This window comes from Stegostoma tigrinum, chromosome 10 (genome assembly GCF_030684315.1).
Source record: "Stegostoma tigrinum isolate sSteTig4 chromosome 10, sSteTig4.hap1, whole genome shotgun sequence".
NCBI lineage: Eukaryota > Metazoa > Chordata > Chondrichthyes > Orectolobiformes > Stegostomatidae > Stegostoma > Stegostoma tigrinum.
In genome coordinates, this window is record NC_081363.1 from 62,640,496 (window position 1) to 62,653,537 (window position 13,042).

A 13,042-nucleotide genomic window follows, 5' to 3' on the forward strand; every position below is an offset into this window, starting at 1 on the left:
TCTGTCTATGATGAGTGGTAGAATTGGGCTAGCATTGGACTTGAAAGGCACTAGGCGACATGACCGATGTTAATGAGATAAGTAGGGATGACCACATGTCAACATTCTGTGGAGAAATCCTTCATGAAACTTGACAAGAATGACACCTAGCTGAAAAATAGTAAGATCAGCTGTTTATTAAATTGTTCATTTAATTCCAAGATAAAGGAGAGTTAGCGTCTCAAGGATTTCAACATATTTAGTTGGATGTTAAGCTCATGTGATTCCCATTGCCATGGGAACGTGCCTGAGAGTTTTCAGGAATATCTTACCTGTCCAGAGTGCAGCTGATGTTCACTGTGCAGGAATGGGATTGGCGGCTGAAACTTGCTTTGAAAGACCAAATCCACAAGGAGCTAAAATGAGGCTATAAAATTTGCCTACCTTTTATGTGAAGAGAAATTTCCAGATCCAGGAAAACTCACACCATGAAAGACAATCCTGGAGTTAAGTGTTTCCAGGCTGCGTGAAGAAAAGAGCAGCAAAGAGCCAGGAATGATTTTGGGTTGATTCTCAAAGAACTGAATACAGACTTAAAAGACAGTAAAATGTGAGGCTGGATGAACACAGCAGGCCAAGCAGCATCTCAGGAGCACAAAAGCTGACGTTTCGGGCCTAGACCCTTCATCTCTCTGATAAAGGGTCTAGGCCCGAAACGTCAGCTTTTGTGCTCCTGAGATGCTGCTTGGCCTGCTGTGTTCATCCAGCCTCACATTTTATTATCTTGGAATTCTCCAGCATCTGCAGTTCCCATTATCTCTTAAAAGACAGTGGTGTTTTTTTATGTTGCGTTAGTAAAGTTCTATCTGAGTTGCCTACAGAAATTGCATTAATAAATATTACAGTTAATAGAGCCAATGCAATTTTCTGTTATATCAGAGGAAGTAGATATTAAACTTTTTGATCATTCAGGTCAGACTACATTTTAAATATCCACAAATAACACTGAAAATATTCAACAGCTGTGGAGAAAGAAATAGTATTAACATTTCTGTTGAAAGCTGGTCTTTGTTTCTCTTTCCACAGTATTTCCAGAATTTTCTGTTTCTTTATTAGTTTTCCAATTTCCAGGAGAAAAATCTTAAAATGTGAATTCTTGTCAAGTAACCTTTCCAGTTATTAAATGGAATTTTGAATTTCTTTTTAAAAGTTATCAGTCTCTATAGACCTCATAATTACTTTGTACCTTGAAAAGGGGACTGGGATCTGAAAATCTGAAAATCTGATCCACATCTTTTTCAGCACTGTCTGTTCTACTCCAATGTTAGTTTAGTTTAATTTAACTAAGGGTGGATAGTTAAATCGATACAGCATAAAAACAATTATTGCTAACACTGCAAATCTAATAAAGAAACAGAAAATTCTGGAAATACTCTGGAAAGAGAAACAAAGTTGACCTTGCAACAGAAATGTTAACACTGTCTTTCTCCACAGCTGCTGAATATTTCCAGTGTTATTTGTGGATATTTAAAATGTGGTCTGATGATTAAAAAGTTTAATATCTACTTCTTCTGATATAACAGAAAACTCCATTGGGTGTATTGACTTGCTGTTCTATCTTGGTTGGACATGTTTGTTGTTGAGTCTGTTACGGCTTCTCAACCTTTTGCAGATTCTTCATCAGCTATTTTGACACATTTCCTGGAGTACCAATTTTTCCTTCCTCCATACACTGCCATAACATCATTGGATTAAATTTTACCTGCTATTCCAACGTTCATTTACATTTGTTCAACTCATTCATTAATTTCTGAGCCACCTTTTCCAAATTGGCTGTTTTTTTTCTAATTTGGCATCACCTGCAACCTTAACTACTTTAGTTTCTAAATCCAGGTTGTTTATGCAAATTAGTCACAGTAGTAGTTGCAACAGAAAGCCCTGAGGCACTTCATTCAGCACTGCCTCCACTCAATATATGACATAACTTCACTAATGAGCACTCATTGTTTCCTACCCTTTAGTTCGTTTCTAAACTATTCCCACAGTTCACAATGAATCCCCAAAGCTTTGAACTTAATAGTCTTTCATGTGGAACTTGGTCAAATATCTTTTGCATGTCTAAGTACAGCAACTCATGGGATTACTTCAGCCCATTGGGTTGCCTCTTCTTCAATGAAGTCAAGTAAATTAGTCAGATAGAATCTTCCCATTCTGAATCCATGCTGACTGTTGTTTACTTGGTTATTATTGTACAATTAACCTCCAATTTACTCCTGATGAGCAATTCCATTTTGCATGAATTGGAAGCAGGTTTAATGGATTAGTAATTGCCTGTGTCTGCTTTATTTTGCTTCCTTTCAATCTGACTACTGAGTTATCCTATTTCTTATCAACTGATACTTTCTTAGTTTCTAATCCTACATAATGGCTACCAATGCTGCACAAATCTTTCGCTGTTCCAAATTGTATTTTGTAAATTTTTAAAATTTAGCTCTAAGTGATGAGAGCAGAGGAAATCTGCTTTTTGGTTTTTTTAAATCCAAATATTAGACTTGAGGGGTAGCAGAGGAGAGAGGTACAAATTATAATCTTACATGCACACAATGTTTTGGAACTGTATCTTTAAATTTACCATGAATGGAGTGAGTGACATAAGTTCTGAGGAAGGGTCACTGGACCCAGAAAGTTAACTCTGTTTTCTCCTTCACAGATGCTGCCAGACCTGCTGAGCTTTTCCAGCAACTTTGTTTTTGTTCCTGATTTACAGCATCCACAGTTCTTTTGGTTTTTGTTGAGTGACATGACCTATTCCGCAGTGGGCCTGACCATAAGCCTGGCCATTTGTTCGTTAAAAATCAAAGGAAAATTTGGATGATTTTACTGGGAAGGAGGTTCAAAGTAGTTTTTGAGTTCACAATGACTAGATGCTAAATAGTATTTAACACATGTGATAGGTACCACTGCAGTCAATAGCAGAGTTGGTGACAGTCTCGTGTCGCATTTTCCTCGGGAAGGACTGCTCAATAAATTCCAGTTGGGCATTTGACAAGACAGTGGTGACCTTTCCCAGGATTAAGGATCAGGAATTGGTAGCCCCCACAGAAGCATCTGAGAGGAAATAGCTAGCCCTGATACGACTCAACAGAGCACGAGGAGCAAGGAGTGTCTCAGGCACAGTGGACTGATGGTGGGACGGCTCGTGGGTGAGTGCTGCAAGGAGCAGGGAGGTAGACAGTCGACAGCAAGCCAGGGAAGTTAATCTCCTTATGCCAAGTCCCACAATCAGGCACTGAGTGTCTTTGAACCAAACAAGCATCCACTCCAGAGTCTAAAGGAAAACATGCCAATGTGTTCTTGCCATGTTCTCTGTATGGTTAACTCACCACCCACCATTTGGTTAATACTAGCAATGATAGGCTAAAGCCTTAGGTGGGAATTAAGATGGTATTCCCCACCACAGACTTCATTTGGCTGGAAGCAGGAGCCCCACCTACTTGAAAAAAGTTGCCATCCTGCCAGCAAACTTGGGATAGGGAAGGGCATTAGGTTCCAAAGCCTCTTAACATCACTGAAAGGGTTTGACGGCATTGATTTTTTTTTTAAATAGTTGTACTGCAAACAGCATACACTCTTCAAGGATGAAAGATAGTTGGGGCCAGGAATAGTTAATCAGCATTTCAATTAGTACATAAGGTTTATGTGTTTCAGCTTTAGCATACAAGGCTAAAGGACGAGTGTCAGAAAATGAGACGAGATTACATAGGTGTTTGACAAGCAGTGGTAACGTGATGGGCCCAAGGTCCTCTTTCTGTGCCATTAAAGTCTCTGACACTGTGGAAGAGAGAAGAGAAAGGCATTTTTGTGATCGGGTTGCAGACTTTCTTGCAAATCAATGAATATTACAGAGAAGCAGAAGTTTTGCACAGTCAACGGTGAGAAGAGGCTGTTTGGCTTTGTAAACTACAATTGCCAGATGCAAATAGCGGAATAGCTCTGATTAAAATTATGTGTTCTGCAGCCTTCTACAGAATCCGGGATTGTGCAGAATCATCAAAACAGGCTTTACTGCTGCTGGTGAGATTAAGAAATGCTCCAAAATGAGGAAAGTGTTTGAGGATGTTAACTCAAAATTACTATTCTTTACAAACCCATTGAAAGCTGGGAGGAGCAGTGGACTGTTTTCTATTGGGATTATAATTCCATAGAGATGATAAATATAAGGAGGAATGTTCTTTCCTGTAGTTAAAAATACAATTTGTCCATAGAAAGAAAATATCATTTAAATTATAGTGCTTTTATTCATTTAAATAAAAGCAGAATACAGCAGATATTCGATCCAAAACAAACAGAGAATGCTAAAGAAACTCAGCAGGCCTGGCAGCATGAAGAATTTCAGTCAGAAGAAGAGTGATATGAGGCTTGAAATGTTAATCTGTTTGTCTCCACTTTTAGTAATTTGTGACAGTAAAGATTTAAAAACATAATCTTTCATTGCGCCACTCTTTTAGCTGTCAACAGGACATGTATTCTTTTTAAAGTGGTAGATCTCCATGAGGATCATAGCAACTAGAACTAAAGGTAACAGACAGGAGCTGGAGAGACACGACAAGCCAGGCAGCATCAGAGGAACAGGAAAGTAGACATTTGGGGTTTTCTGATGCTGCCTGGCCTGTTGTGTTCCTCCAGCTCTACACTGTGTTATCTTTGATTCCAGTATCAGCAGTTTTTATTGTCTTTGAGTGAGTTAGAACTAGAGGCCATAGGTTTAAGGTGAGAGGGAAATATGTGAAAGGAGCCTAAAGGGCAACTTTTTCACACACTGTGTGCATATAGAATGAGCTGCCAGAGGAAGTGGTGGAAGCTTACAACATTTAAAACGCATCTGGATGGGTATATGTATAGGAAGGGCTTAGAGGGATATGGGCTAAAGATTCACAAATGGGACTAGAATTATTTAGGACATATAGTCAGCATGGACAAGTCAGACCGAAGTGTTTGTTCCCATGTTGTATATCTCCATGACTCTGTGACTCTAAGTAAATAAAATCAGTTAAAGAAAGAAAAAAGAAATTTTAAATGGTGTAAATTGTGAAGAAATAAATTTCTGATCACTTGTGTGGATACCTATTTCATAGTTTATATGTTTTACAATATAACTATAGTTCAGGAATTAAAGTATTAACGGTAAAATTTGAGGGCATCTTTTTTAAGAAACTGATGAGTAGTTCTGAAATGAATGTAATTCAAACAAGCTTGGAATTTTAAAAGTTGGAGTCAATTCTACTTAAGAAATTAACAGCTAGAAAAGCAAATTTGTAAAACTGTAGGTAGATTTACTTAGCTGAAGAACTACAGACGTGACATCTACAGTTGACCCTGTAAACGATATAAGTTATTCAAGTGATTTTCGAGAATTAAGGAAAACTTTGGAATTAAAAACTAATCAATTTGCAATTTTTTTATCTGAGAACAGACCTTGTGTGTTACATATCTATGGAGCCAGGTGAAACTGAGTGAAATCATTTGCTTTGAGTTATCTCTTGTGAATTCAGTTATAACATAGATAGCAGACAAGACTTGTTCATATTTGGAAGAGCAGCTATGTCAGCTTTGTGTCTTCTACTTTGTAGTTCCATGGAAGTTGAGAAATAAATCCAGATGTTTCGCAGTTGTAGACCAAATAGCAGATCCATCATTCATGATGTGCTCTAAAATTGGGAACTGGTGATCAGTATAAATAATGTCGGTAAGGGGAAAAATGAGTGGATGTATTGTTTAGATGAAGGTGAAACAAGGAATCTACCATAATCTTCATTGAAAATCAATCAACATTGTCACCTTGGTTGCAGATATTAACATAGCTGTGGGCCATTGGAAAATAGGAATGTTTTCTGATGTTTTAAATGTCTGTGACGGAGTGGCAGGGAGGACCATATTTGAGGTCCGTGATCCAGAGGTGAGAGAGTAAAGTAATTGGAGGGTCACTCAGACAAAAACTAGTAGAAAGGCCCCCATGACATCTTGTTCTACCTATAACAGGTAAGGTGAAGAGAAATCCGAGTAAATTCCAGATAGTTGTGACATACTGTTCAGATTGGATCTGGATAAAGCTAATGAGCTTCCAACAATTCATAAGACAAGCAAACTCTTGAGGGTAAGTAAAAAGTAGAATTGTTTTTCCAGCATATGTTTTTTAAAGCCATATGTAAACATAGTGGTATTTATTTTATCTAATTCTTTTTGATAGACAAGGTTTGTTTGAAAACATGAAATTTTGTAGCACAGTGCTTTAGTTAATTACTGGATGTTGGGATTTCTCTTTAAATGGTAACATTCCCAACAGAGTTCCAACACTTCAAACACTTGTTAAAGTGAAATAATTTTATACCTCTTGAATATACATATTTAATTCAATTTGCTAAATCGCAAAAAACAAATGGATGTCTATTATTTTATGCTCAGACCCAGCAAAGGCTTGGAAGCAATTAAAATCCCTTACAATAACATACAAATGTGATGGCAAAGATTTTAGCTCATTTTTAGATACTCATCGATTGACTTTTTCACTTCTTTGTTATCAATGCAAGAATGTATCTAAATGCAGAGTTTCTGAAGAGGGGTCTAGGCCTGAAACTTCAGCCTTCTTGCTCCTCTGATGCTGCTTGGCCTGCTGTGTTCATCCAGCTCTACACCTTGTTGTCTCACATTCTCCAACATCTGCAGTTCCTACTAACTCTAAATGCACAACAATCACGTTGGTCAGTGACCGCCTTTATTTTTAAACAGCAAGAGCTGTAGGATGTAGGATGTATATACAGTCATGGTACAATTCCACCTGAAGATGTTGCATTAATGCACATTCGTGTATGCAGTGAATGTGATACGGAAGTATGCACATTAGTAGGCCACACATCAGTCAGTGTGGAACTCTGAGTTGAAGCTGCATCAGTTTTGAGCTCCATACTTTAGGCAACTCCCTCCCTTAACATTGCACAGTAAAACACATTTTCAGCAGCAGAAAAGGTTTTCCACCAGTGCTACCTAAACAGATAATCAACTGCTGTACATAGAGCGCAGTAAATGTTTTATTTTCTTCTGGCTGTAGGTAAGATCCTATATGGTCATTTTGTGCTTTCTTTAGTTAAGTGAAAATCAACAGGGAGTGGTGTGAAAGCTTTTGTAGGAGCTTTTACAGACTTCAACGCTTCTGCATGAACCAGTTGCTCCCAGATATGTTGCTTTGGTAAATATTCTTTGTGCAATGCAACACGGCTTGGAACACAAAAAAGGATCATGCAAAATAGAATAAACTTCTGAAGAAGGAGTAGAAGAAAAAGAAGGGCTTGAGCAGTAGCCATATCTGCTGCAATCATGGTTGACCGAACACTTTACAGATCTCTCAGATGCTATTTCTTTAACCATTTACACCACTGGCAAACAGCAATTGATCATCTCTACTTTAAACGTACTCACATGCTGAGTGTCCACAGCTTTGAGTGGCATGAATTCAAAAGATTTAAAGCCCTCTGAGAAAAAATAACTTTCGTCAGTACAGAATGATTTATTTAAAATTATGCCATTAAATTCTAGGTTCCTTAACCAAAGGGAACCAGCTTACCTGCTCACACCACCTCAATCCCTGTAACTATTGTGTGGATTCCAGAGAGTCCAGCTCATAGTCTTCCAAACTGTAGAAAATACAGACCCAGTTAGCCCAAACTCTCATCACTGGACAGTCTGTCATTCCAAGAACAAGTCTGATGAACCTTTATTGAACTCCCTGTTTAACAGGGCTATCTTCACTGCGATGAGAAAGCCAAAACTGCACACAGCACTGCAAATGCAGTCTAAACAAGCTCCTACCCAACTGAAGCAAGCCTTCACTACTTTGGTATTCAAATCTTCTTACAAATAAATGACAAATATATGAGCTTTCAGCGCATCTAGTTCCTTTCATCCTAGGGCTGGAGTTGTTCTAACATTTCGCAGTTTGCCATCCATTGATAGTGAGGGAGATCAATGAAGCTTTCTAGTCATTGAGGAATAATCATATGCATTTGTCCTTGCCAGAAATAAGTAAGCTATGGCTTGGTTTGTGTTTGTCATGACCAGACCCCAGGGAAGGTTCACCAGTGTTTTTATGGTTCCAGATAAGATATTCCAAACTGTTAAGTTCTTGGGTGAGGAGAGATGAACTGACTCTCCCTTTTTTATTCACCCAAACCTCAACTGGTCACAATAAGGTTAATTTTAAAATGATTCCTTGTTCTTTGTGGAAATACTTCTCCCAGATCCAAATGAACTTCAGTTTTAAAGGAGCCAATTTAATCAGATTTTTCTGGATTAACAAAAAGAATGAGTTTATTCATTACTAAATGCAAGAAGAAGTAAAACAACACCTGGACACTCACTAGAAATAAGAAGTGAGGCCAAAAAGATAATGTTTTAAAAGCACATATACAGATCAATCTCTGAATTGTTCTTGAAAAGCACCCAATTGAACATTGAAGCTTTGCAGTAAACATTAGTGGATGAGTAGTCAGCTTCATGATCTATAGCATTGCAGTTTGAATGGCATGCTCTGGTTCTGGTGTCTTTCAATATTGATTAAATATCAGTACTTGTGGTGAGAGAGAAAGCCCTTTGCTGTTGTTTCTTTTTTTTTACCTGGTTTGTAGCACTCTGAGTTAGAGAAGGTCTTAACTGTTAAACTGGGGAACTAGGTGATTGTTCTTCAACTGAGACTTTTATCGCACGCTACTGCTCAAGCTGGTATATAGGAGAGCATTCAGTCCCACATGTGCACTTCAGTAGAGTTGAAGCTGACTGTTTAAATGTCTGTTCTTGTATATGCCTTTAGGTAAAGCAGGCATATCTTCAAGATTTGATTTTCTGCAGAGAGCAGAGTGAATGTCAGCTGCCCTTATTATTTCTTGTTAATTTTCTCATTGCTTGAAAGCTCCCTGATAATTTACACATGTAACATTCTTTTTTCTACAAGCAGAACTATACCAATCAGTCATTGAATTTAAATCCTTAGTTTGTTTCCTATAGCAATCTTATTCTACAACACTGCACTTTACCGTTCAAAGTATAAAATGTCCAAAAATTTCAGGATGCTGATCCTTCATCATGGCAGGCTACAGGATTTTCCTGCATGGGCATTGTATATCAACATTTGACTTAAACCATAACTTTACCATCCAAGTGGTAATGTGGCCATAGTCATAACCATGCAAGTCAATGCCTAAAATCTTAATATCTTCATAAAGCTTCAGTCAGCCGTGCCAGTTACATTTCGGCCATTATAGTAAACGACACACTCCCTACTGCAAGGCAAGGGATGTTCACTGGCCACAGGCTAAAGATTACAAGGTGCAGCACTCTCACAATTGTATATAACATTTGTGCCGAAAGCCATGTAAAGAAAGAAATGTTTCAGGTATTCACATTGCTCTGGGGAAAGCTTGGAGCCCATAGCAGAGAGCATGCCAAGACTCATGGAGTGTGGTTCATTCTGTATAAGCTCACCATCATGAGGGAACAGTCCTTGTCACTTGTCATTCTGTGACTATCTGAGGTGCAAGAGCATTAGGGAGAGGAAGAGGAGGAGCAACAGGAACTGAGCAGGCAACATAAACACCCATTTTCTGGCCTGGGCTCTGTCCCATAATAAAAACCAAATGTCCAGGTCCCATTCACCAACAATTCCACAACTGACTTTCCTGCTGTCACTGACCAACACAGTATTCTTTCAGCTACAAAGTAACAATATAATTCACTAATAAATAAAGATTCTAAGTGAGATTAATGAATTAAATTGTCTCAGAATATACATAGTTAACAAATTACCATTTGAAACTTGCTGAGTCATTTTTTTTTGTTCGAAGTTACACAACACAGGCCTGTGTGCTTCCCTTCACTTCATCCGATGAAGGAACAGTGCTGGAAAGCTTGTGATTTCAAATAAACCTGTTGGGCTTTAACCTTGGGTCCTGTGATTTCTAATCTTGTCCATCCTAGTCCAATACCAGCACTTCCACATCGGTTTCTTTGTTGTACCTCTGCTTGTCCTGATGTGCCTATACAGGGCTATCCAATTTCTGCTGCATGATTGGAAGAATTTTGTTGATTTTTCATTGCAGATCATCTTGGAGGATGACCTCAAGCAATTCTGGCTTGAAAGATCTGACAGTGGACCACACAGCAATCTGCAGGCTAGCTGCTGACAGACAGGCAGCACGGGGTTTGACAGCTTCTCAGAGCTAGGAGGATGAATACAAGCAACAGGGACTGGCAACAAGCTCATGTTCCACTCCCACAATGACAGGCTTCAAAAATTCCTATTGATCCTTAGGAGGACATTGCTAGACTACTGTGGCAGTCTATTAGCTCTTTTTCAACCACCAGAACAAATGGAAGCAGCCTGGGCCTGCTTGGCAGTTGGTGTTGTATGACTTAGTCTAAATTTTCACTCTCCCATTCAAATAGTTGATGGCTATTGCACATTGTGCTAGAATTATAGAAGGCTGTCACACCTCTAGCCATGATTAGGTCAGAACTCCAAGTATGTTAATGAAATACCATCAAATCCATGGTAGAAAGAAAAGTTTCCAAACTCTGTTATGTTCCTTTACATGAGGCACAGGCTTTCAAATAGTACTTTCCATGCATCACATTTTGTTTTGATCACAAATCAGTGTTCCTCCATCAGCCACCACTTGATGTTCTCTTCTGCAGATTAACCTCAGCTTCTGGTGAGCTACCACTAATTCATTCCTGTTCCCTGACCTGGCTACAGGACACTTATACACAATATCACAATAAGTACAGATCCTAGTTCTGACAATGTTTTAAGTGGTGTGTGGCTCCAATATCTCAGCTGGTGACATTGATTGTAAAACCAAGTTATAGCGCCTATTCATCATTGCATTCTTGCTGGTGCTCCTCCACTGTCAGGCCAAGTCAGACCTCTTGAGTTTCCGACAGGAAACAAGCCATAAGGAAAAGGCAGCTTGAAGATTAGAAAAAGTGAGGAAGTAAGTAGAAATGGGATGAGAAACAATGATTATGAATAAGGACACTGCAGTCTTTGATGGGTTTCAGTGCAGCAATTAACCTTGCCCTCAGTACTGACCACCCTCATGATGGCCAGCAGTCATTGGGGATTAGAGCATGAAGGCATACATATACATCTCCAATTAGCTCCTCCTCGCCTTGTCTGACAAGAGTGAGGGAAGTGTGTCAGCAAGTGCCATGCAATCTCTTTGACTGATGTGCCCGTCAATGCTTGAAAGTTTGGTACTGTGTGCAAATTATGACACATGGTGTAAGTCTTGCAGCAATGCTTAGGGTATGAAGGTGAAGATATGAATGTGAGGTGTGAATAGTGAGTGACAGATTGTTGGTAGTTGAGCAATGGAAATATGCAGTGTCTGAAGATAATGGGGTAGGGAATATGGCAATATGTTGTTGGAATATAGCATATCATGTGGTATTTGAAGATGCATTCACCAACCTTGGCCACTCATGTCAGGGTAATAAACAATGGAACCAGGTTCTTGTGGTTTGACATCCACCATTTGACCACGTGCCTGGAGTTGCTCTTTTCCCCCAGAGGGTGATGGATAGCTTTCTCTTTGTCACTTCCTCCACAAACACAATGTCTGACATCCCCGGAGCTGACTTTCTCCACTGCTGTGCTAAGCCTAATACTTTCTCAGGTCATATTGATTCAAGTAACTCTCAGTGCTTCCTCAGTCACAATGCAATTTCACATTTAAGTGATGCTGGTAAACTTTAAACAGTGCAGGATAGCTTTAAATAGCGCTAACTTCATTTCTTTTTGGTCCCTTGCTGATGCGCCAGACAATTAGCTTAGTAAGCTGGAGCAAAGATCATTCAAACAAGCAAAAAAGCACAAAGTTGGGATGCTTCTTACGTTGCAATCAACCAGAACTGGTAAACAGTGGATCATAATCCCTGTGCTGATTTTCAGTATTATCAAATGTAATCCCCAAATGATCACATTTGTAGTTATCCTTCTAGACAAGAATAACTTGTTTGGTTAATTTTTTCTTCTCGTTTTTGATGTCATTACATAAACAAAAAGAATACAAGGACATTGAATTTTCGAACAGTTGCAGTCATTTAGCAATATCAGGATCATTCTAAAATTAAGACCTCATATTTCTGCAGAATAGCTAAATGCTCAAATTCTGTATAATTTATAATGTAATTACTGAGCACAGTAGCAGAATACATGAAATAGAATTTTATGCTTTCCCTTATAGCTGCGTACTTTTGAAATTTGTGAACAATATTTTAACTCTATATATAATTGCTGTAGTTATGAAAAATGTTGTGTGATAGCAGAATAAATAGTTCTGATAATAATACATACGTTGCAGCAATACATGAGGTTTTATTTTCCCCCTGGAATAAGACAGTTACACAATCTCCTCTTTTCTTACCTGCCATCCTGAGATTAGTGGATTAACTTAGGGTACAATCATGAAAACAGCACTGGGAATCAACTTCTTGCTATCAACAATAAGATTCATTAAGCCTCGTGAATTTCAACCAGCCACAGCTAGACAGACAACGATTCATATAACTAGTCGGACAACCCATCTCTTTGTACAAAAATTATAACCCTTCCAGATTCACAACTAAATTGGCTAAGAGGCAGTGTTACCTAGCAACATGCAATGTGTTCTATGACCTTTTATCCAATCTGAACTCACAGATGTCCTCTTAGTGCTAATAAACATACATCATTCAGCTCCACCCATTTCTATTCTCCTGCCTCAGCTTGCTATACAGAAATATCTAAACATCACCATATGATCCATGATCCTAAAATAAAAGAAAACCTATGAACTCCCTGAAAATACATTTTGCTAATAATGTAAGCGTGACAATTTAATAAGTTTCAGAATGATTTCAGGATTTAGTATTCCTGTTTACAAACTAATTATTTCGCTATGTCAATTTTTGCTGTTTTAGGTGGCAAATTTTGATCAGAAATGAAAAAAAATAAAGATTGCAAGCATTATCACAG

General features: G+C 38.5%; 1 long non-coding RNA gene across 1 annotated transcript; it reads right to left on the bottom strand.

The window, feature by feature from the left end:
- Positions 1-422: 422 nt before the first annotated feature.
- Positions 423-12,573, bottom strand: LOC125455944 (uncharacterized). Its single transcript, XR_007248354.1, has 3 exons — positions 12,453-12,573; positions 7,598-7,667; positions 423-501 (listed from the first exon to the last, which is right to left on the bottom strand). It is a non-coding gene; the product is annotated as an uncharacterized LOC125455944 (long non-coding RNA).
- Positions 12,574-13,042: the final 469 nt, after the last annotated feature.